The following is a 23,717-nucleotide window of genomic DNA, read 5'->3' as shown; positions in this document are numbered from 1 at the left end:
TCATGTTTCAAAATTATCGACACGAAATTCTTTCATATGATCATATTAAGTTCAAATCAAAAGTTCTCTTTACTGACTAGTTCAAGATAGCTCATGTTTAAGAAGACTTTCTTGTCAAGTTACTTATAAACGTAACAAAAATTCGGTAATAGGTACTAATGTTTTATTTTATAAAGTCATACAATTAAAAATTTCTTTGAAGATCGAAATACAAATTATAGCTTCTCTTTCACGTTATCAGGTTACGACACTTGAGGGTATTACAAAAAATATTAAGAAGAGGTACGATAGTACGGTTGCTACGCTCGATTGGACAACTCCATTTGGTATGATTGATCGCTGCGTGCATCACCCACGTATCTCCACGCACATTTCGGCCGCCAGTGCTGTCTGTCCATTCAAGATTTCGTCGACGATAACGCCAAGTATGAATTTGTATTGTCTTACAATATCATTATAGCACAATAATTTTGACAGATCGATACGACTACGTCTCGTGATTAATACTGGTAGCAAATAATGTTTGTTCAGAAAAGAAAGAAATGTTTTTTTGTTGTTTTTTTCATCTATAGACGAGTTAAATCAAATATTGTAAGTAATATGTGATACCATGAACCGGATACAATGGATAATTGACGACATTTTGGTGCCTTAAATCATACGAAAAGAGTGTGAAATTAATTCTAACGTTTTTTACATTTCATAATTTCCAATTTATATACAAGTAGAAGTTAAAAAGAAAAACATTGGTATAGGAGTGCTGTTACAAATTAGTTTGGTCACGCCTACAACTTGACACTCGGTTAATTTGCGCCAAAAGCAGCCGACATAAATCCTTTGTAAAACCGAACATCGACATCCTAAGTACCTTATTTGGTGAGCTCGTGAGCCCCGAGCAGTTTGTTTATGATTTGTTACTAAAGCCAGACGCCAGTATCCGGCACTGCTAGAAATTCGTGCTTAGTAATGATACATTACTAAGAACTAATTTGTGATTGCTGTGAATAAATGGATTGATGAAGGGCGAGCCTGTTATTGGAAAACAGTCGACAACTTGTTCTACCTTTCCTTAGTAAGTCAAGTTTTTATGTAATAAAGTAATACGTTTGAAAATCTAAATATTCTATAAACATTCTATGGCTATCTGGAGATTTTAGACAATTTGGCTTATTTTACGAAAAATTTAAAAAATCCGAAATCTGTAGCAAGTTCAAAGGTTAACTGTGTAAATGTAAATGATGTAATATCAACATAAAATCTTATGGAATCATAAAACAAAATTGAAGATTTTTCTGTGATGTAAAAATTTCTTTTAACTACACATCAATCTTTTTGCAATTAATGTTTTGAGTTTTATATCTATTTAGACTTTCTATGTGCGTTGAGGTGTAATTTATATCGATTCTTAAGTGGTTATCGATTTGAATTCTTGTGTTATCGATGCAGTTAATTGAATCCATAGAGCGTACACATAAGGTTGCGTTATGTTCATCGAGTGGTTATTGCATATTTGTGAGTCCATCACGACTCGAGTCACGATCCGCTAATTACTGGTAATTAACGTTCGGAAGCGGCGTGACGTGCAGTGGTGGGCGGGGCGACCAATGTTATGTATGTTAATGGAATAGCGTAGCCAATGAGCGGCATCACGCCACGCCGCCTTGTGATATATTAGCATTTGAATCGCTTATTCGTTCACAGCCCCTACCACGGACACCACTCGAATCGTATGTCTTGTAAACTTTTGTCGACTTTTATGCATTTCGAATAAGCGCTTCGACTCGTTCTGCAGGTTTGTTATGTAAACTCGATGGTAATAAATTACCGTAATTCACCGTAGCGGACATAGCTTATCGTTATAAGTCAATGCATGATAAAGTGTTGGAGATTCGTTGTCGTATTTGACATCAAATAATGTGCAATATATATGATATTAGCGGTGAGGTGTTTAAAGCCAGCGATATTGTAAGGTAATTTGTCTTTGAAGAATATATATTTCAATAACTTTACGACTTATGTTAAATAATAGATAGGTTAACAAGTATTGTTGGTTTCTGAGACCGAAATCCCTGTATAAAACATATTATTATCACTGTTTTGTTAAAATAATAAGAGGGATGAGATATTTTATATGAGGATTTTGGTCTCAGAAACCTACGATTTGTAATGTATATATAGGTATATAAAGATAGCATTGTTTACGCTCGTGGGCCACACTAATTCAGCATGCGGCCAATGCAGTGTGTGCCGCTTGGTTACCAATGCGTAACATATGGGAGGTGCTTTGCGCTGCAATTTGCAACGCTACCAAAGGTACACAACAACCATTACAGTGACTTTCCATTACCGGGACACAAGTACAAGAATATTGCTTTCGGCGACTAGTTAAGCCATGTACTAAACCTACATATCGTAAATCTCGTTTAATAAACGCACTCAGTAGACCTACAAATAAGAAAGAATAATAATACATTAAGAGTGAATTTGGAAAAAAATTGTCGAAAATTTTTTTGTGTTTAAATAAATATTTAATGTTGTTAATGAACGATCTTGACGATATAAAAAGCTTAAAGTGTGATGGTCGATACTTGATCGATAACAGTTAATTACAGCAAAATAATATAGCTGTTAACGGCACCAAGTTATATTAAATTAATAGCGCTCATAAATTATTTATGAATTTTCAAATTGTTAACATTCATGAAAAAGTTATATGGAAAGTTAGTTATCAAGGTAAAAGAAACAATCACGAATCTGTGTTAATACGAGTACCTACTTAGTAAACGTCGTCTGGTATTCGTCTGAGGATTATTAAATGAAAAGCTACCGATAATCACACCACTACCGTAACTTTAATAATATTGGGATAAGAGTTTCTATATTTTTAAAATTATGTTACTACAAGTGAGTGGCAGTCGTCAGTTATGAAGGCATTACAGAAGCCTAACTAAATATCAGCCGGGCCTCATATGTCATATGTGTAAATAACTGACATACCGTATATTCTCTCATAAGATCACAACCGGAGCAGATTCACACGCGCCATTTTTTTTAAACCGCAGCATATCGACATCGACGATCTTTGATTTATTTCACAACACTATTTTAGGTAACATGTCGCGCCGATCGCCTTATGACGAGATATGAAATTACTCTACGATGTATGAACTCTAGATATATGGAGTTGTGCTTTAGATATATCGATGACGTTATTCGATGTTTTATGCCGACTCCAACGATCGATTGCCGTAAAAAAGAACCTCGATAAAAGGCTCTAAACGATCTCACGATCAATGCTAAATTATTACGGTAAAGTAAGTAATGTAATTATATAAAAACTACATTGATAAATCCTTCAAAACATGGTCGAAGTTTTTACTTAAATAGCATGTTATAGTTAAGATGTAATAAAGAGAAAATTGTATGACGCAAAAAAGGCAATACTAAATACGAAAAGTTAATTTCAAATCTTACTAATATTACAAATGCAAAGGTTTTGATATATGGATGGATGTTGGTTAGATGGTATCTCCAGAGCGGCTCAACGGATCTTGATAAAATTTGTCTTGGATATAGAACAAAATCTGAAAGAACACAGGCTACTAATAAATATACAAATAAATATATACATTTTTTAATTCGGCACGGATGAAGTCGCGACAGATAATACAAAATATGTTTATCCATATATGTATCTAAAATATATCGAAGATATGTTGTATAGTGAAGGAACTTCAAGTTGTGTGATGTGAGTACATATTACTCTGGAATCTGTGCCACATATGAACGTGACAGTAATACAGAGCGGCCGAGATCTGTCGAGCGTTAAGAGGAATCTTTAATCTCACGTGATCGTGCCTTGATTTTACTTTATAATAATTAAAAAATTATCGCAGTTTAATATTTGCAACAGATGGATTAATTGGTCGATCAGATTCCCTACAATTAATTGTAAATTAATTTTTTTATTCCATATTATCGACCTTTATTTTACAAGCTAGAAGTTTAAATGTTGTAATATTTTCTTAGTGTAAGCTGAGTTTTAATACCATCAAATACGGTCCAAAGAGTGCAGTTTTGTAATTGCCGTGCAGGAAAACTAATTAATTTAATTTTTAATTTATTAATAATGATAACATAGACCACATATCCAAACCACATATTTAAGATCTGTTTTAAGAATTGTAACTTTTTAAAGGATATTGCAGTACATTTAAAAATATTTATTTAGATAATAGAAAAATATATATAATCTTAACGTTATGAGAGAGTTCCTTTATGGGCTAATATCTACAGAATCCGAAGTATTCAAGTATGAACATTTTAAGATACATTGCGATAGATTCCAACCAATCGCTGTCAGATTTGCGACGCATGCGCGCCGACTGCGACAAAGTTGAAAATAAAAAGTAATCGTATGTGGGAACCGGGGCGACGCCTTGTGGGAAACGCCGGAAATTTGCGCTTTTTTTATTAAACCAGATCATTTTGCAATACGTTAAGTGTACCAAGTGATTTAATTGAACGGTTATTGGTACATTTGGTTACGTATGAGTCGCGTATCTTTGATGTTGACCCAATTTTTTGATAACGAGATCGTTTTAGCGTAATTATTGTCTTATATCCAGCTCTTTGAATGTCGTAAACAAAATAATTATGTTAAACTTATCGAATCCTTTAAACATAAGTTTCCATAAATCGTTTAATGGCCGTTAAAAAGCAGTAGGTAACTTCCCTTGAGATTAAAAGCATGACTAAATACTTTAGGTATTGTCTTTTCACCCGGTTTATTCAAAAAATCTATATCAAATTATTATACTGTCCTTAGCATGCGTCACATATGTATTTCATATCGAATTTATTGGCCAAATATAATCTTTTACGAAACTATAGTTATTTTTATCACACGCACCATATTAGGACCGAACCAATCTGATGTTATTATTAAAATCTTAATTATATTGTCCCTGTAATAAAGATTAACGATTCAAATTATTACAAAACCAATATAATGCTATTCGATTATGCATACAGCATATAATCTCCACGAAATTGTGTATCGTAGCGCAGGTAGATAACAAAATTCTACGTCTTATAATTTATAGTTCGCCATTAGAGCGAACTCTGCAAACTCGCTTCGTTTCATTTGCATTGGTGATTCGGATTTGCGGTGACATGGCCAGTATTAAAATGATGCATGGGGCTCTGATTGCGGCGGACGTTGCGGGACAAGCCGCGCAGGGTGACGACCGTAGCTGCATTGAGATATGATAGCCTAGTACAAATAGCTAGAAGTAGAGCGCCTGATAAGTGACCAAATTTTTTGGAAAATTTAACGTATTCCTTTTATGAATCTTAATCAAACAAATTTGACGAAAAGTGTCACTAAAGTTAATTATATTGCATAAAATTTGTTAATTCATAATTTTGTGAGAATTATTTCGCAGTGTTAAAGTTACGCATTTGTGAAAAATTAACTAAATTTCGATGGCAAAGTTTACTTCTATCAACCTTTTATTTTATCTAGTCTACCTATATTATTTTACGCGCAGTGCATTGTAAAATGAGTATTAAGCACCTTACTAACATTTCGATAGTATTTTACGTAGGGACAGGTTGTTTGTAAGGCGATATCCTAGCTGCGGCGGCATACCAGCGCCATAATAATCTTGACTAGTGAAATCCCGACACGATTCCCGCCAACGCACGAGCCTTACGTAGGTGGCCATGCCTTTATCACAGCCACAATACCACAAGCGAACGCCCTCTCGGGTTTTATTTGACATTCCCTTAATAAATAATGGATATGTCGCGGACAACGTTAGTTTTGCAAAGACATCATCCGTTGCAAATGTTATGCTACAAAAGCCAGCGACTTGAAGGCTTTCTGAAGGTATGTTATGTAAGATATTAAACGTTAAGCTTTAACAGATGGCTCATAAGATATGTTTTGAATTTAAATATTGAAGCTTATAAACTAGTAAAAGTACTTTATGTTTTGCACTGTGCACATTAATGTTTTTATTTGTCAAGTCATTAGTATTCAATGAAGTATTTTATAGCGTTAGAAGTAAAGTGTAGTGTACGTACATATGTGTAGAATGTAACCACATTGCAGTAATACGCATGTAATCTATAAAGTGGAACTGTCAAAGGCGTCAAGATCATGCCTCAGGACATCACCTTGCGGCGTGGCGTGGGACCGGATACTTTGAGTGTCGCACGTCGCAACAACCGTGTACATCATTGCGCAATAAAATAGCACAGTTAATTGCAATTAAATATTCTTGATGGGTGAAAGTGAGACATGTCTGTCACATCAACTTTTCCTCGCGCTTATTGAGTAGTGTCTGTATGTAACATTGTTGAATAATATTAAAATTAATAAAACTAGCCCGGAATGCTGTCAGACTAAAGTGACTTGGGCGCAATATTTGGCTGAACATCGAAGTACAAATGCGATATGCTGAGTACTTGTTTAAACAAGTATCAGTTTAGTTCATATCAGTTAAGAAAAGTGAGCTATTTTTTGTCGTATACTAGATTTATATGTAGTAATGTATAGACAATTAAATGGCATTTCTCACGGTCGAGTTGAGGAGTGGTCAAGGCGGGTAAATTATATTTATTGATAAACTGTATGATTGTAATAAATATCAGGATAATCATTGTCTCATTGTATCGCTGTCGATTATCTTATGAGTATTAAATGAATAAAGCTTCATATTAATAGTAAGCTTTTAAGTTCATATTAGTACAAAATTTAATTCACAGTTTATAATAATGAAAAGTTGTAGATGTTTTAAACAACTTTAACTTAATTTTACATCGATTTTGTAGAGGAAGGAAAGGCACGAGGAATCTAGAATAATTTGGAAAAGAACAAAAATAAAAATAAAAATAATTGAATAAAAAGTCGAAAAGAAACGATTAGCACTCACTCTAAGGATATGTTCCTTGTTATTTAGAACTGATACATTTTTGCATAAAAGAGAAGAAAAATATAAAAAGGTTCTAAATACAGTCAAAATCTGTTATAACGACATCGAAGGGACTACTCATATTGAGTCGTAAAAACCGATAGTTGTAACAACCGGTGACAGGTATTAATAGGAAAGATATGTAATAACATTCAGCCAGGACCTTTGATTTTGGTCAATTTAACCGGTATGTTGTTCTAAACGATGTCGCTATAAACGGTTTTGACTGTATTATAAAAATATAAAATTATGAACTAAAATTTAAGTATATACAAAAAGCTCCGTTTGTATCGGTAACAAATTTCAATAATTGTTTTTTTAATTAAAACATTATTTACATGATACATCTTCTGAGTTTTTTTTGTAGCATACTGTTACATTTTTCTTACTAAAGCTTCAATCGATTAAATCGATAATTGTATGTATCTATATTTTTTCATTCAATAGCGATTTATAGTATGCGATATGACCTTCCATTTGTTCCACTTATACCATCAGTATTATGTTAATAGAGTAGTTAACATTGTTACAGAGGAGTCGGTATGGCTGTGACCCCGCAACACTACGTACTCGTATGTAAACTATATCGCACGTGTATACTGAATACATGATTGTACATAATAGACCTACGTTTATTTTATAATTTATTGCCTTTATCTATAGAACATAGTCTTTAAGAACACATAGGCTACTAATGACGTTTTTTTTTAATTCCGGGGCACTAAAAGAAATAATTTGTATGATATTTTACTATTAAATTTCCTTAAAAAATATTGTTTTATCAGTGTGTTTATATAGGACGAGTACAATTAAGATGTATTCATTTACTACAATTTATCAGTATAACATATATTTTTAATTATTTATTACTGCTTTATTGATTGAATGTGGATGAGTATAAAGGTAGAGGAAGACCAAAAAAGTATGGATAGATTGTGTGAAAGAGGATTTGCGTAAGAGGGGGGTGAATTCAAATATGACAGCTGGTAGAGATGTTCGGAGGAGTACATATTGTGCCTACCTTCGATAGGGATAAGGGCAGGTTGATGATTTATTACCGCTATAGGAATATAATCTGTCCCTGTTAAATATTAATTGCAAGTACGTCGACAAGGTTGTCTGTCTTCTCTTCTATAGATATTGCGTCATTGATAAATATAACATTGCTATATCGTTACAGACAATAAAGTATCGTATTTAAATGGCTTTTACAAATTATTCTGACTCAACTATACTTTAATGCATTGATAAAGCATTGCTATACTCGTCGTAATAACTTCAATTATTTAGATAAGAATACCTACGTCAGTATTGATTTAAACTTAATCAACATCCGCAAACTCATTTCAAAATAGTATTATTAAATATGTAATTTATGAGCGGTGTTATCTTAAAAAAAATTGTAAATAAAGAGTGAATTAATAATAGACTTAATGTCCCGTTACTTTAGGTCTCTTTTTTATCTATCCATTCATATAGATTGTTAAAGCTTCTGTGAATGTGTGAGTGTAATGGGAGGTAATTAATATTTTTATATAATTTGCTTGGCATCTAACATCACAAGAAAAATATTGTTCAGATCTTGGTGAATATAGTAAGATCAGAAATCAGTAAAATTAATAAATTGTTGATACAATTTAATTAAATTGTAAAATACTTATAGTTATTTCTTCTTGGTGTTTATATCATTTGCAGAACTGTACACAAAAATTTCATAACAGTGTAATACTTTACTTGTTTTAAAATAAAAGTCTTGTTTATATCAATCTCGATCGTAAGTCGTAAACGCGTATGTAAATTACACAATAGTCCGCGTATCGGCGCGCTGGCCGTTGTGACCGTCATAATTGTATACCATTAGTGGATCCGCACCTTTAACGAGACCAATATGTATTCACTTGATGTTACACATGCATATTTAATATCTCTTGGTTTATGCAGCTCGAAAAACGCCACAATATATATGCCCGTGTACAAGAAGCTTTACAGTCGAGGACTTATATTTCCTACCCATTTCAGTGTAGTCATTTGACGATCACAAATTATGTTGAAAACACGTCAAAGTAGAATACGTACGTGTTAAATTTAAGCTACTATAGTGATAGTTTCTTGTACAATATTCGATTATATAATATTTGGGAAGCAAATTTAAATCTTTGACTGTACACACTGATGCAATACATGAATCCGCAATTTGTATTACGTATCGATCTCTCGAAAACAAATTCAAATTGACAAGATCCAATGTAAAGTTATTATACTTTTCGATTTACATTTCACAATAAACTTACACAATTGAAGTTTGATATCATTTGCGGTGGTTTTGTTGGTTATTGTAATATTACGTACGATGGGATTACATCTGTTCATTGATTTAGTCAAATTCCTTTCTCGTTATGGCTGCATCTTCAAGTAGCGGTTGCTTGATACAATCTTTTTTGTTCATTCAATCATCTTGTATTTCTATATAATAATTTATTAAATTTAATAATTTGTCGAAGTATTAACTGAAAGAATAATATAGTAAAGATTATGACGAGAGCTTTTAAACATATCTCCAAGTTAATTATCAAGTATAAATGTGCAACCCACTTTTTAACTAAATCCTGCACTCTACAAACATCTGACACAAGGGTCGTCTCACCGATTATTCAAAGCTCGGTCAGAATCATTAATGTAATAGCAAAGAATAAGGTCATACACAACTGCACAATTAAGCTCCAAGAACATAACAATCCACCTGCTAATCGAGCGTATTACCTGTAATCGACCTTCCACAAAGATAGTACAGATCTAGTACAACACTAGTGGGCTGTCATTAAGCCCTATCGAAGCGCTTCAATGAGGGCGGAACGTAATAGCTGCGTTTATAATAGTGAGCTTACGGGACATAATGCGGGTCATGGGATATAATGAATTACGCACGCTTACGCCAAATTATGTTGCAGTTTTTAACTTATATCGTACTTCTTAATTTTGTAAATTATTTGAACATAGTACTCGTATTATACTTAAATAATTTCCTAGACTAAAGATATATGTTTACAAATAAATATTCCAGACGTAGGTTTTTTTTTTTTATAAGAGAAGGGGGCAAACGAGCAGCGGGAACACCAAGGTGTATATTTTTTCTTTATTTTTTTTGTTATTGTATATTAATAAAATTACATTCTGATACATTGGTACAGTAGAAAACTTTAGTAATTTAATTCTGGAGAATAAATAAAATGTTTAAAAAGGATATTTAAGTTAGGTTAGGAGCCATGAGTTTCGTGACGCTAAATTTTAAATATAGGCACTTTTATTATCGCAACGATTTTAAGAGAAGCACTGTAATTACAAATTAAAACGCATTTCAAATCATACGTTTGGCATATGGGATCACTAATAAAGATTTACATAGTTCCTGCCCACATTGTTTGTGGTACAGACCTTGGCATTTAGTCAAAACGTCTGGCAGATGCCAGAGGATGATACGGACGCGAATGAACTGTTAATGTCTTTATAGGCGACATTCGATAAGCTTGAGATATGTTTCTTCTTCGTATTTTATATTGCTATAAAAATAAACCAAGGTGATACGAATTTTTTCCCTTTATAAAGAAAAGTGTGATGCGTTAAGTGCATTCAAGTTTATAGGTTATAGTGCATAATTCGATGAAGATAATTTAATCACACATATTAAAACTCTAAACGGATTTCTCCATGTCTAAAGTGAGTTGATTTTCTGATTAAAAAGGTTATTGCAGCCCTGAATAAAAACTCTGCGTTTAAAAAAGAGTAATTTTGTTTACTCATTACCGCATGAGTAAATTATGCACTGTAGGCTCTCTGACATTATACTCCGATGTTTCAATCTCTTTGTTATTGAAGTATCATTATTGTTTTTAATTGCGCTTTTAAGAGTTCTTTTCAAAATAAAAACTCGTGACATTTATATTAGCAAAAGATCTACGATTCACAGTTTACAGTTTTATAATTAAATCCTTATTAAAAAGTTTAGTTTAAGAATTATTAATTCTTGTTCCGGGTAAATTTTTGTCGAAAGATAAAAAAATACGATGTAAACTATAACAAAAGCTTTATGTCAAAATTATTGTTCTTTACGTCAGTTCTGACACTGCTGGATAAAAAACTTGTTTGTTTTTAACCACAAAGGTTAGTTATATAATAAGGGCTGTACGTTCACTTTTAACATTAATTGAATTATATAAGATGTTCCAATAAAAGATTATACCATTTGCTCAAACAACTGATTAATTAGTGTGATAAAAGATTGAGTAATGGGCAGCTTAGTTATAAATTCAATAGCTATAAGCGTTAACATGATGTGTGTCTTGTTTTCCATACTGATTTTTACATCATTAGTCAAAAACTTCTGTCTTCAACCGTGAAATATGCCGTGAATCTTTTATAAAAACATATCTGTTTCTACTTTTTTAAAGTTACTGTGAGGGATATGTTTCATACAAGTGTGTTGACAATGGAAACCCACCTTAAGAGTTGATTTGTATTGATCAAATTACGCGATCAATGTACCAAACGTCGGAGTTATAAAAGTAAGAACATCAATGCAAATTCTGGAACAGATATTGACTCCTTGTATGGGCTTCATTAAGGGAATACAAAAACATTAAGGGGCTCGCCTCGCACCAGACTTTTAAATAGGAATGTTTTTTTTCTTTTAATTAATAACTGATCGCTGTTCCGGGGCCATTGTTACTCACTTGTCTGTATCGAGTACCGTGATGGATGGTTACTCTTTCGACATCCACCTCCAAATAATCAGCTTCACTTTATTTTCGTTTTATTCTGTAATTTGTGTTTGGACGTTGAGATAATTATAAAAATAATACAAAGTACATCATCAATTTAATTGGTTAAAAATAACGTTGGTGATAGCTACTTAACTCTTTAAATTGATGTACGGTAGAATAATTGTATCGTCATGCTATAGAAGTGATTGCACGTAACAAGTACATGTAGAGAAATGCGTATGAATGAATGGCCGTAACCACCATATTCAGATTTTCATCACCATCATCAGATGATATTCAAACATGAAAATTTTAATTTCCCATAAAAACCTAAATTTATTTTAATTTTGGTGTTTATAATATTATAGGAGAAAAGTAGAAGACATCATTAAAAATGTTGTTTACCCCAGTTTGTAAAGAAAATCTACATAATAATATGACAAAGGTTATCCAATTAATAGTTGTATTACATGAATAGTGCAAGCTTTTATATGTACGAGTAGTTTGATTTGCTGCTAATTGCTGAGAAGCGGGATCGTATAAATACGCATTGGTGGCGTGCTTGTGGCGTGCAACATGAATTTAATAACCTATCTCTCCAGGCAGCTCGTTACACGGTAGCTTACTACTGCTTAATGGCTACTCTCTGTGTCGAATCTTAACATTACTATTAATTCATTTTCATACAAAAGTACTTGGATACTTATCTCATAGTGGAAAATAATCTTTTCCAAAAGTAATAAATAAGAATTTGTATGTATATTTGACAGAATTAATGTAAATCTTAATCAATTTTAGCTTGTAGGAATTTAATTAATTTTAAAAGTATCGATATCGATGATTTGTCAATTTACGAAATGCAGAATTTTCTAATTTGTGTGAAAAGTGAATTAGCGTTGTAGTAAAACAAGTTGTTCTTTTAATAGGCGGTAAGAAATAAGTGATGTACTTTCTCTAGATAGCAAAGGAAACCCTCCTGGAAAGCCCGGGGCGACGGCATTACGCTCGCGGCCCGCACCTGCTTTACATACTGATCTTGCCCATCCCTAGAGAGTGCTCTTATTCCGAGTGATGTAAATAGATCGTTGTTTCTTAATATCGATAGCCTGAAACATGGTAATTTTAAGTACATAGAAATGCTGAGTGAATAAAAGGCTATAAGCTGCAGTCTGAATAAATATTGTTGTTTTGGATTTTCGTAATACACATGTTTTTAGGTACATTTATGTACTATAACGGTTTTATACTATAAAATTTTATATAATTAAAAACTTAAAGCGTATAAAATAGAGCGTGTGACTCTTCATATAAGTACAAGGAAAAGAACTATAAAATGTTAACTAAGGAACATATTCAGAACATTATGACAACATCACTTCATTTTATGTCACAATTTTCACAAAATAATTAAAAAATCACAATGGTCGCCATGTATAAAATTGGACGTACAGTTGTTTACTTAATTTAGGATTTCAATCGATGTCGATGTCGACGTCACACATTACATCACTATGTATCGATACAATTAACTATATCGATATTGAAAAAACAATATCACCATATGGTAATAAGCATTCAGTATAATTGGACCATCATTCTCAATGTTTTTGCTTAGTTAATTAAAGTTGTCGGTGAAAACTAGATCGTTTAAATGCAAATACGTTGTAATTGTTCGCTTGAAGTAATTGTGATCGTGGAATTGAAAACGAAAATTTCTTGATGCGGTCATGTACAAAGACCACACGCGGTTAACCACCAGTTAATGATGAGCTCCGCTTTCATATCATCTTTTAAATTGTGATATGAATTATAAAAATGTGATCCGAATAAAGGGATCAAGGTAAAATGGTATTTAACTTATTTCAGAGGGTGGGTACAATTCTCCGTTATAAACATTTATTCGCAGCAGGTAGGTAATTGGTTCGTATGTTGCCATCTTTGGTGATAAATTTAAGGCAAAAAATTAGCATTTTATAAAACGCAAAAATTGGAAACAGTTGATTCATTAAATAAGGAATATAGTTTAATATTTCTAACAGGGAATTAAGACAGTGATTGCAAAAACAGGTCTTTATTAAACAATATTTATTAACAAACGATTTTGAGTTGTCAATCGCGTTATAAACTTTCATAAATTTGTATCAATAAGCTACAAATTTGAATGATAGTAGTCGATCGATTTGTCGACATAATTCGATTTCACAAACGGGTATCGTTAATTACGATTGGCGAAGATCGATGCTGCATTGCGGACTGGTTATTGCGGTGAAACCGGCCAGAGGTTGACAACCATTTGGAGCAATTACTTGTATTTTCTTTTAGACACATACCTTCTGACATCACGGTAATAATTTTTACTTTATGGTTATTTTTTATCCTTGCTTAAATATAATATTGAAATTATAGTGTAACAATAAAGATTCCATAATATTCCTTTTTTGCTAAGGATCAGATGTTTTAAACCTGTGCTTATTTAGTTTATTAAGTTTTTTCGTTTGAATTTGAAATTCCTTGTGTGGCATTAATTTGTATCGTAAAGTAGTCCACTGTGTGATTTAAACGATAAGAGTAGGGAAATATAATAAACATATTAAAACTAATTGTAATCTTATTGATCTAAAGCCGATAGACAAACAGACCAACATACATCTCCTAATGATTACGTGCTTGATAAATGAGCGAGGAAGGTTGAGTACAACGATATGATTTCTCTGGCGGTATGTCGCAGCGGAATTTAGATACCGCTCGGACACTCGTTCTTGTTAGGGACGTCTGCGCGTGCCTCTGACATGCGTTTTCACTCACCGACGTACGCTCTTTATGTAATACATGAACATGTATTATCTCCGTAACAATCTTATGAATATGCGAGATATATATCTTATTTAATTATAGAAAGTTGTGTCGGGTGATGGTCATTTTTTTTTGCAAGACTTTTTACGTTTAACCACATTAAAATTCTCACACTCAATGTAAATTACAAACAAAGTTATAGTGTTACTAATTATAAGAACAGCATTACCGTCTATTTCCAAAATACCTGTTAAAACATATTTTTACAAAGAGAAGATTGATGTTTCTGTGCAGGCGGGCGGTGGAGACACATTATTAGATCGAATATGCGAAACAAAAATTTACAAGTCAATCAACATTAAAACTCATACTTCAAGTATTATGTGATAAATACTTAAAATTGGGATAAATACTCATATTGGTAACCCTAATTGGGAATAAATTTATAGAGATTTGTGCAATGTAAGTGTTGTCAATGTGTATTCTGCATTGAATAAATTTACACGTAATAAATGAGATACAACAAGGTAATTGCTGCGACGCCGCGAATCTGTTTAGATATTTTATATTAGCCGTTAATGCGCTATGAATTGGCCCGTTAAGTGTATTGCTTTATAGCGGTTAAGACCTATGAAAACTTGTCACATCACGTAGTTTAAATTGCGCGTGTAACTTTACTTAGTCATAATTGAGCTACGAATAAAATCGGAACATATCAATATTAAGTGTTACTTTTTATAGAACTTAGCCTACTTATTTTTTTATGTTGTACATAATTATTATTGATAATTTAATGTTTATTTAAACATCAGAGATATACCAATTAAGATGGAATATTACTTTTTTAACGAAATATTAATGCATCGGAAAATTTTGCGACAGATATCATTGATAATGTATGTAATAAATAAAAATAACCGTGGGAAAATTAAATTTAAATTTAGTGTAAGGTAACGGTGACATTGACTTCGGAAAGTCAGACAAGTTGAATGTTTCAATAAAATAGTTATAATTAAAACTGTATTAAAATTTTTCCACACTTCCAACTGAGCGATGTAAGTTACTTTGAACTTGAGATAAACTGACCTTAATGTAGGTAAACTTGATTTAATATTAACTTATCGTCGTTGGCTTGACCCTTAATATTTATATTGGATTTAATCATTGGAACAAAAGCTTATGTGCAAAGTGATAGACGGATCAAGTTACCTAAGACTTTTAACTACAAGAAAAATAAGTTTGTTCTGTTCTGTTTTAACAAAACAGAACAAGATTTCGTAAATTAAAATTCAGGCTATATGTCAAATTAAAACTTAAACTAAACATGTTACGGAATTAACTAACTTTTCGATATGTAATAATTTAGTATTAATATTGTTTAAGAGCGACATTCTTCGATATAACTTTTACGTCTTTATATTTTGAATGCGGACAGTTTATGAAACAGATCAATTAAGTAGCAGTGACCACCCATTGTCTGCGAATCACTTGTCTCGTTAAATTGGCGTACGGTAGCAAGAAAAACAGGCTTCTGTCAAATTTATGTGTACCATTAACCACTTGGACGAAACAGTATGCGATTTCAACGAGCGGCATTTTAACGAAACTTTAATTTGAACTAAAATGTAATCGTTGTTACTGAAAACTGCTGGCAAATGACTGACTGAGTCTCGCCAATTGCCTCATTACGAGACATTTCAGGTCTAAATTTAATTGGTCACATAAATATCAGCACTTTCTTTGCTCTTTTGTGACGTGTTATCGATTGAGCGGGCGAATGTGATTTACAGGCCAATTATGTCCACCTACATAATGTAGTGCAATTAAAACTGAAGGCGATGCGGAGGTGAAATTTGCAGAGTGCGGAATCGCGACCAACTAGTCCCATCAATACTTCGAGGTTAACATCCGGCGACAATCTATCGGACGTTGAAATAAGCAAACGAAATGGATAATGTACCATAATTTGGTCAATTTAGTACCAATTTAGGTAACATGTGACCGGTTTGTGTTCCACTATAATTTAAACATTACTTTTCCACTAAGCGACAAGTTGCAACTGCAATAGAAATAATGATAAAATCGGTATATTTGAAATAATAATTCCTCAACAAATCGAATGAAGCTTTGTCATAATAGTTATAATTTTAATAATATTTTTAATAATAGAAAACAATTGTATTCATGAAACATCCGGCCGTTACATAAATAATAAATAACGATTATTTATTTTATTGATATAATTGAATAATAAAATCATCGCCTTGGAGGCTGGCGGAACGGAAACGTCGTTAGATTTCTATTAAAGTGAGCAATAAATCAAACCCTGATGTAAATTCGTATGATTGACATATTCAACGAATTTGCAGACGAGTTCTACTACTCGTAAAGTTTTTTTATTTTTTAAATTAAATATCATAATAGTTAATAATAATAAAGTGATGTTCATTTGATGCAGAATATTGCGTTGTGTACTTATTTGCAAACATTTATGTATTATTTGTAACATTTATACAGAAAAATATATTAATTAGTTGTAACCATAATGTTTATCGAAAACTAGCCTGAAAATACTAAAAAAAAAGATTCATCAGCCTATAAGTGAATTGTCAGTGACTAATAAGAAAGTATTTACTTTCCATAAACATTTAATACAATTTAAAAAAAAAACAAGGTCTTTATATAATAAATAATCTTCCGCAATCTGATATCCTTAGTGTTATTGTCGTCGTCTTGCAAAGCAATTTATTTTGTAAATTCACTTAATTTGTTGTCTGTGACGGGATGAGTAATTTATAGTGACATATTCCTGATAATTGAGGATTTATTTATTTTAAAACACTTTAGTGAAGCGTGGTAATATTAATTTGATTTGCTTTATGGAAAGAAAAATATATCTATAGTTTTTTTTGTCCATAAAGCTGTACAGGTAGTCTGTTCTGTCAGTTAAACTGTCTAGTTCTATGTATTGCTTATACACGTTACTTTTCCGCTTCAAGTCCGATTGTTCAGTTAAAACGGTGCATCTTAAACTGAAGGTGTACAGCCGGGTTAGAATTTAATTTCACAAACAACTGTTGTTTATACCTGTGCAAATGTCAGCACCACAGGTAAAGTAAAACAAATACATAGCATCTCGGTATATATATAATGAAAGTAAAGTATGCCTTGTTAATGTGAAAAGATTGTAACAATCGCGATAAGAATGTAAAGGTATAATTAAATACCTGCCTGTCACCAACTAATTTTATCAATCGAATTTTAACAGCCGCTATATTCATGAAATTTTATGCGGATCTCGAACAAAAATGTTGATCAATAAAATGTTAAAAGAATCCCGGTGCTTTTACTGAATCTATATTGACAATTTGTAATACAATATTGTTTTTTTGATATTTTTATATTGGATTTAATACCAAATATAAATGAAAGAGCCAATAAAACAATTTGAGTTGTTGAAGATGGCTCAAGTGAAACATTTGAGAAGCGATATTTGTTGAAGAGTTACAATCTCATATTAGTTAGTAGACCATACTCTACAGCTTAATCTAGAATTTATCTTAACTGGATTAGATAATGGAAACTCTTAAAATTTATTAGTTCTATTATGACTAGCCATAATCATATTGTCTATTTTAGTACTGAGTATTGAAATTTTTGGACTTTTTACTGACAATGGATGCAGTTAATTTGGTCAAAGCCGTGGTGTTTATGATATGAATCTGGTCTGTGTGTCGCCGAACTGCCGCTCTCGAGGTGTTCGCATTGCAGGAGTCGGCAACAGTTTAATCACATCATAAAGTTTCGAGAGCCAACTCGTTGAAGGAAAGTGACTTTAAAAAGTGAATCGCGTTTAAAGTTGGCGTTTTATAGGGTGGTCGAGAAATTATTTTGGAACTTTAGTGTTATGTTGAAATGCTCCGTTTGCGAGTGTCGTTACGCAACACGGTCTGTCCACTCTCTGACAGATTACATCGCTTTTGCATGAAACTTTTACAATTCAGCAATAATGAAATATCAAATAATTGCATCACTCCACCAGGACCGCGTTACGAGTGAAACCTGATAATTAGTGGCGAAATGTAACATCGTAAATGTAAAATGATATAATTCTTATTGGAGCGGCTTTCGAAAGTTGTTAAATAAACTTATTGAACATTTAATTGTTTTACGTTAACAATAAATATCGGTGAGTTAATTTCACATTTAAATAAAGCTACGATAAAGATAAATCTTGAATATTTACATTTTAAGTGTATGTCTTTGAGTGCTTTAACCATCATATCAAACCTATTTTATAGATTATTACAACAACGTATAAAGTTATAAAACACGGTTAAAATATGTCATATCTTCAACTCATTACAATATTTGTTTATTATATCGTTTCTAAACTATCTGTGAATTATCTGACAGAACCACGCGAGCATATTCCTTTGTTCTATTTGCCTCTGTAACTAAATTACTCTGTGGACGTGTAATAAGACTTGAAATAAAGATAGCCCGTAGGCATTTGTTCAGGCACTTCCTACGATCCGTGCTGGTTAACGATGTCGACTGGTTTATACTGTTGGTTCGTCTAACCGTAAGATTCCGCTGTTGTTTCCTAAAATACTGTACAAATATTAATCTACTAAGCTCCTTAGTCGTAATTTTTTGTTTGGTATCTAGAGGTCACAATGTTAGGATAAAATTAATATTAAACTGTAAACCTAATTAAACGGGTTACAAGTTAAGTATATCATGACATTTAAATACTGTTTCAATGATGTAATTTAATAAAAGTAAGTGATTTATTTTATTTCCGTGCGGTTTAGCAACTGGAGCATGTAACTGGCATTGTCTGAACGAAACAATATCGATGTATCGGGAAGCGAGCGGTGAAAGTATGCAAGCGGGCCACTCGGGACACTGCTGCCCTCTGTCCACTACACTTATTAGAGATAGCTTGATAGTACTAGACTACTTCCTTGTTGTACGGCCCTCCATTGTTTTGCGAAATGATATCACATTCGCAAAATGGTATCGGATTCAAATCTTCTTTAAACGACTTACTTGGCAAATATCTTATTTAAGTTAGTATATAATGTTATTAATGAGTTAAAGTCTCGTTTACATGCACAAAAAATATAATTTTATAAATATTTTTTTATAATAAAAATTTGTAAACACTACAGTTGTATAACGGAATTGATTTTATAAACATATTAAATGTTGTAAATTGATCGTAAAGTAGTGAGTTTATCAAATATCATTAAGCGGTTAGGAAGGCGGCGTGAAGCGCGGCGACCTTTCACTCAGTCAATATTAAATGCACGATAAATCACTAGATTACTATGTGAGATGACACATGAAATGGTAGCGAATCGTTTAAAACCTCATTGTTTATCGTTTATGAATAGAAATGAGATCGTTATTTTAATGTTGCTGTAGCACTGTTTAATTTATTACTGGAAACCGATGCTTATTTGTTTATCGTTTTGAATTTTAATGATGATATTTTTTGTTAATGATATCTTTGTCATTAATTTATGTTGGATTATTATACTTAACATTTATGAGAATGATATATTGTTTTATTTAACATAAATTATATTAAATTGATGTATAATAATGAAATGTGACAAATTTGTGTCTTAAAAATTTGTACATATTTGTATATACATGTTTATCTCAAGTATGTCCATTGGTTTGAGTAATAATTTCATTAATATTTATTTATTATTCAAGCTATTGAAGGACTCAGATTATGAAAGTATCTGAACTGGTTATGTAACATCCATGAATGCACACTTATTTATGTACATTGTACATAATTGTACTTTGTTGACATATAATGAACGATGCGCTTTATATACTTTAGGCAATCTTGATAATTACAACAGTTGAATTAATAAATTTAATTAAAAATAAAATAAATTTTTCCTCTCAATCGCAGACTTTCATTTCCATTTTCTAACTTCACTCTTAAACTTAACTATAAATGTAAAGTACAGACCACCGTTACAGTTAGCTAGGAGACATGGGGTCCACATTTACTCGTTCGTTGCGAGCATTAGTTGTAATTCGATATGCTTCGTTGCGAGGCAATGCGATGTTTATAGTGTACAGCCGCACGCGAATTAACGAGCCGGCGTGCTAATGAAGTGGACGTAGACGCGATCCTGCTATAAACAGAGAGTAATGTTTACATTAGAACACTTAAATGCACCATTGTAATCACAGAACACCTTTTAATTAAATTCTATAACTTTATTCCTATCTAATGTATCCATAAGTTAATGTCAGTGTGAGGAAAGCTACATTTGCTAGATACATAGATTTGTTATGCACAAATTGCACCTTATTTGAAGATGATTACAATGTATTAGTGTTCCATTTGTAGTCAATAGTGTAATAATTTTTTAATTCAACCTAATGCAAAAATACTAAAAGTATTTAATATCAACTATGCATTATCATGTTATTAATTTATTGTTAAGAAAATGTGATAAATTATAATAATAACTGGGCTACGATAAAGTTAATATAATTAAAGTCGAGCACGGTTCAATAGAAAGTTGGGCCAGCTCAACCTGATTACGGATCATGCTTTAAAAAAGTAAACATTTACGAAAGGTCATACACGTTACCATACTATACCATACCATATTTAAACGTTCAAGTTTTTAATAAATATCGAATTCACATTTACAACTGCATATCAGTTTCAGAAGAGAACTCAGCACTGTTTAAACTCATTAAAACCTCTTCGCTCTGCGCCAATTTCAGATTATTAAGGAAATGTTTAAATACATCGAAATAAAATCTGCTACTTATTATTTCTCAATTTCTCATGTGTCGATAAAGCGCGAATGCTTTTCTCGACGCCGTGCCGTGTGTATTGATCGGAATGATAAATGTATCCAGGGCGGATGCAAAGGGACGGTATTAAGAGGTTTTATGCGCAAAGAATTTGATTTATTACTTCATCGGGAAGTCTTCTTTGATTATATTTTTGGGGTCATCGTGGACACGCCCACTCACGTTCGGCCTGAAGCCACTCAATGAAGTCATCGTATTCAATGTGTACATAAATCATTCGTTCGACACGAGAAAAGTTCTGTCTAGTTGATGTATCGTAAGGTGAAAAATAATAAAGAATATTGTACAGTTTACTTTCATGAATACTAATAACTTATTATTGGAATTGTGAATAAAATAATTCAATGAAAATGTTTTACAATGTCGGCTATCAAAGGGGATTTTTATATTCGAATATGACAGACACGAAGAAACAAACGAATTCGAAACCAACAGGTAAGTAGTTTTATCATTATTTTTCAAGACTATGAAAACATCGTCCACCTTCCAGATACACTTTGTAACTCTGCGGTTATCTTTATAAATGTTCTAACCAATTGAAATAAATCTTACGCTAGTTATTGTGGTTTTAAAACGTGAAGCACATAATTGTTATCCTCATTGAATTTTTTGATAGTCTTCATTTCCACACTCGTCTTACACGATCTTAATTCATTACCTTTGAGTATTGGGTTAGCTAATCCGTAAATTTAAATGTTTATTTAAAAGAAACTTATTTTTTATCTGTGGTATGATTGTACAAACATATACATAAATATGGTTTTAATAGCCACAGATTGAAGACACTTGTCCTGTCGGCGACGCTCACGGCCATGTGCCGTATGATAATGTCAAGGAAGCACAATGTGACGCCTCTTTTTTCTTACACATGATTTATTATATTCTTTAAGTTGCATTTAAAATAGATCAGATATATTTTGTAATAAATCAACAACTTGCCATAAATGCTAACCAGAACTATAAAAATATTTTTATTTTAATAAGCAATTACATATTCACGGATAATTTTATTTTCTAGGCGTGAGTTATACGTTTACAAAAACATACAATACTTTGTTCAGAATTCATATTGATATTTGTCATTCCAGCTTTTAAAGGATTTCTAGTATTGTAATTTAATTTAATTTTATACAATTTCCATTGCTTATATGATTATGAAATCTATTATTTTAACCACAATTATGTGTGATGTTTTGATAATTTTCACAATCTACGTATTTTAGCAGTTTAAATTTTATAAAACAATTTCACCCAAATGGAAACTATATTAGATGTTATATTGAAAGTTATCAAACAATGTAAACATAATTTACAGAATTCAAATAGAATGTAAGTAATTGTTCCTGGTATTTAGTTGTTTATTGACCGCTTTAATTTGTCAATAATGACCTTTGCGAGAGGCCGTCGCCGCCGCCGCCCACCGAGATGAAAGGCTCGGCACGAGCGGCCGCGCGAAACTGTTCCAATTTGATATCGATCTGTCCTGCTACGTAATAAGTATTTTGTTACACAGCTTACACGATAAACTGTCTATTGCATACATTTATTTACAAGTAACAACTAAATACAGGAATAAGCAACAACGACACTAACCAGTATCAATCGACAGAAGTTAAAGGTTTTTTAGCGTTTGAAAATACTTTATTTTGGAGTCAACTGCTTACGTTTAGAATTGAAAACAATAGTATAATCTTTCAAAATGATATTTCCAAGTAGTTTTTGATTCTTTATAATAAACACTAGCTAAGATTACATGAGATCTTACAAGTATTTGTAGCGGGTAAGGCTGAGTAACGAGACTTGGCAGTTTTTTTTTATATTATGTTTTTATTGGTTGTATTAAGTTTAAAAGAATCATTGATGTTCACTTTTTTATTATAGTCCCCAAATGTAAAACTAAGCTCATTGAATTTAACTTAACCTGCTTTAACAGTATTTACACTGCTATTACAATGTTATCCAACGCCCTCAAATCATTGCGTTCAGACATTACCGCGCCCAGCGATGTCATACATCACAATCAGTGAAATAATGCAGTCTCTTTAAACTCGTCATAGTCAATTTTATTGGTGCATATTAAGAGAGTAAGCGATTTTTAATTTCATACTTTAAAATTTAATATGCTTGCATCTTTAGTTAAGTAGCACTTTCACTTACGCATCATATTTGCATTTTCTAAGATTGATTTTATTTGCAAAGAAAAGTTTTGCTCTAGATTGGTACAGTAACTTAGTTAAAATTGCTAATATTTTTAAATATACAATTCATAATGTTTTTTCTCTTCTTTATATTACCTCATATTTACATAGAATTTATAAATACT

The 23,717-nt window shown here is 32.0% G+C and overlaps 1 protein-coding gene across 1 annotated transcript in view; it reads right to left on the bottom strand.

Moving 5' to 3' along the window:
- LOC106720971 (transcription factor hamlet) overlaps positions 1 to 23,717 on the bottom strand; it is a 68,671-nt gene that overhangs the window by 2,595 nt on the left and 42,359 nt on the right. The window lies entirely within an intron of this gene.

Source organism: Papilio machaon, chromosome 15 (genome assembly GCF_912999745.1).
Source record: "Papilio machaon chromosome 15, ilPapMach1.1, whole genome shotgun sequence".
Taxonomy (NCBI): Eukaryota; Metazoa; Arthropoda; class Insecta; order Lepidoptera; family Papilionidae; genus Papilio; species Papilio machaon.
This window is presented reverse-complemented; position numbering and strand designations above follow the sequence as displayed.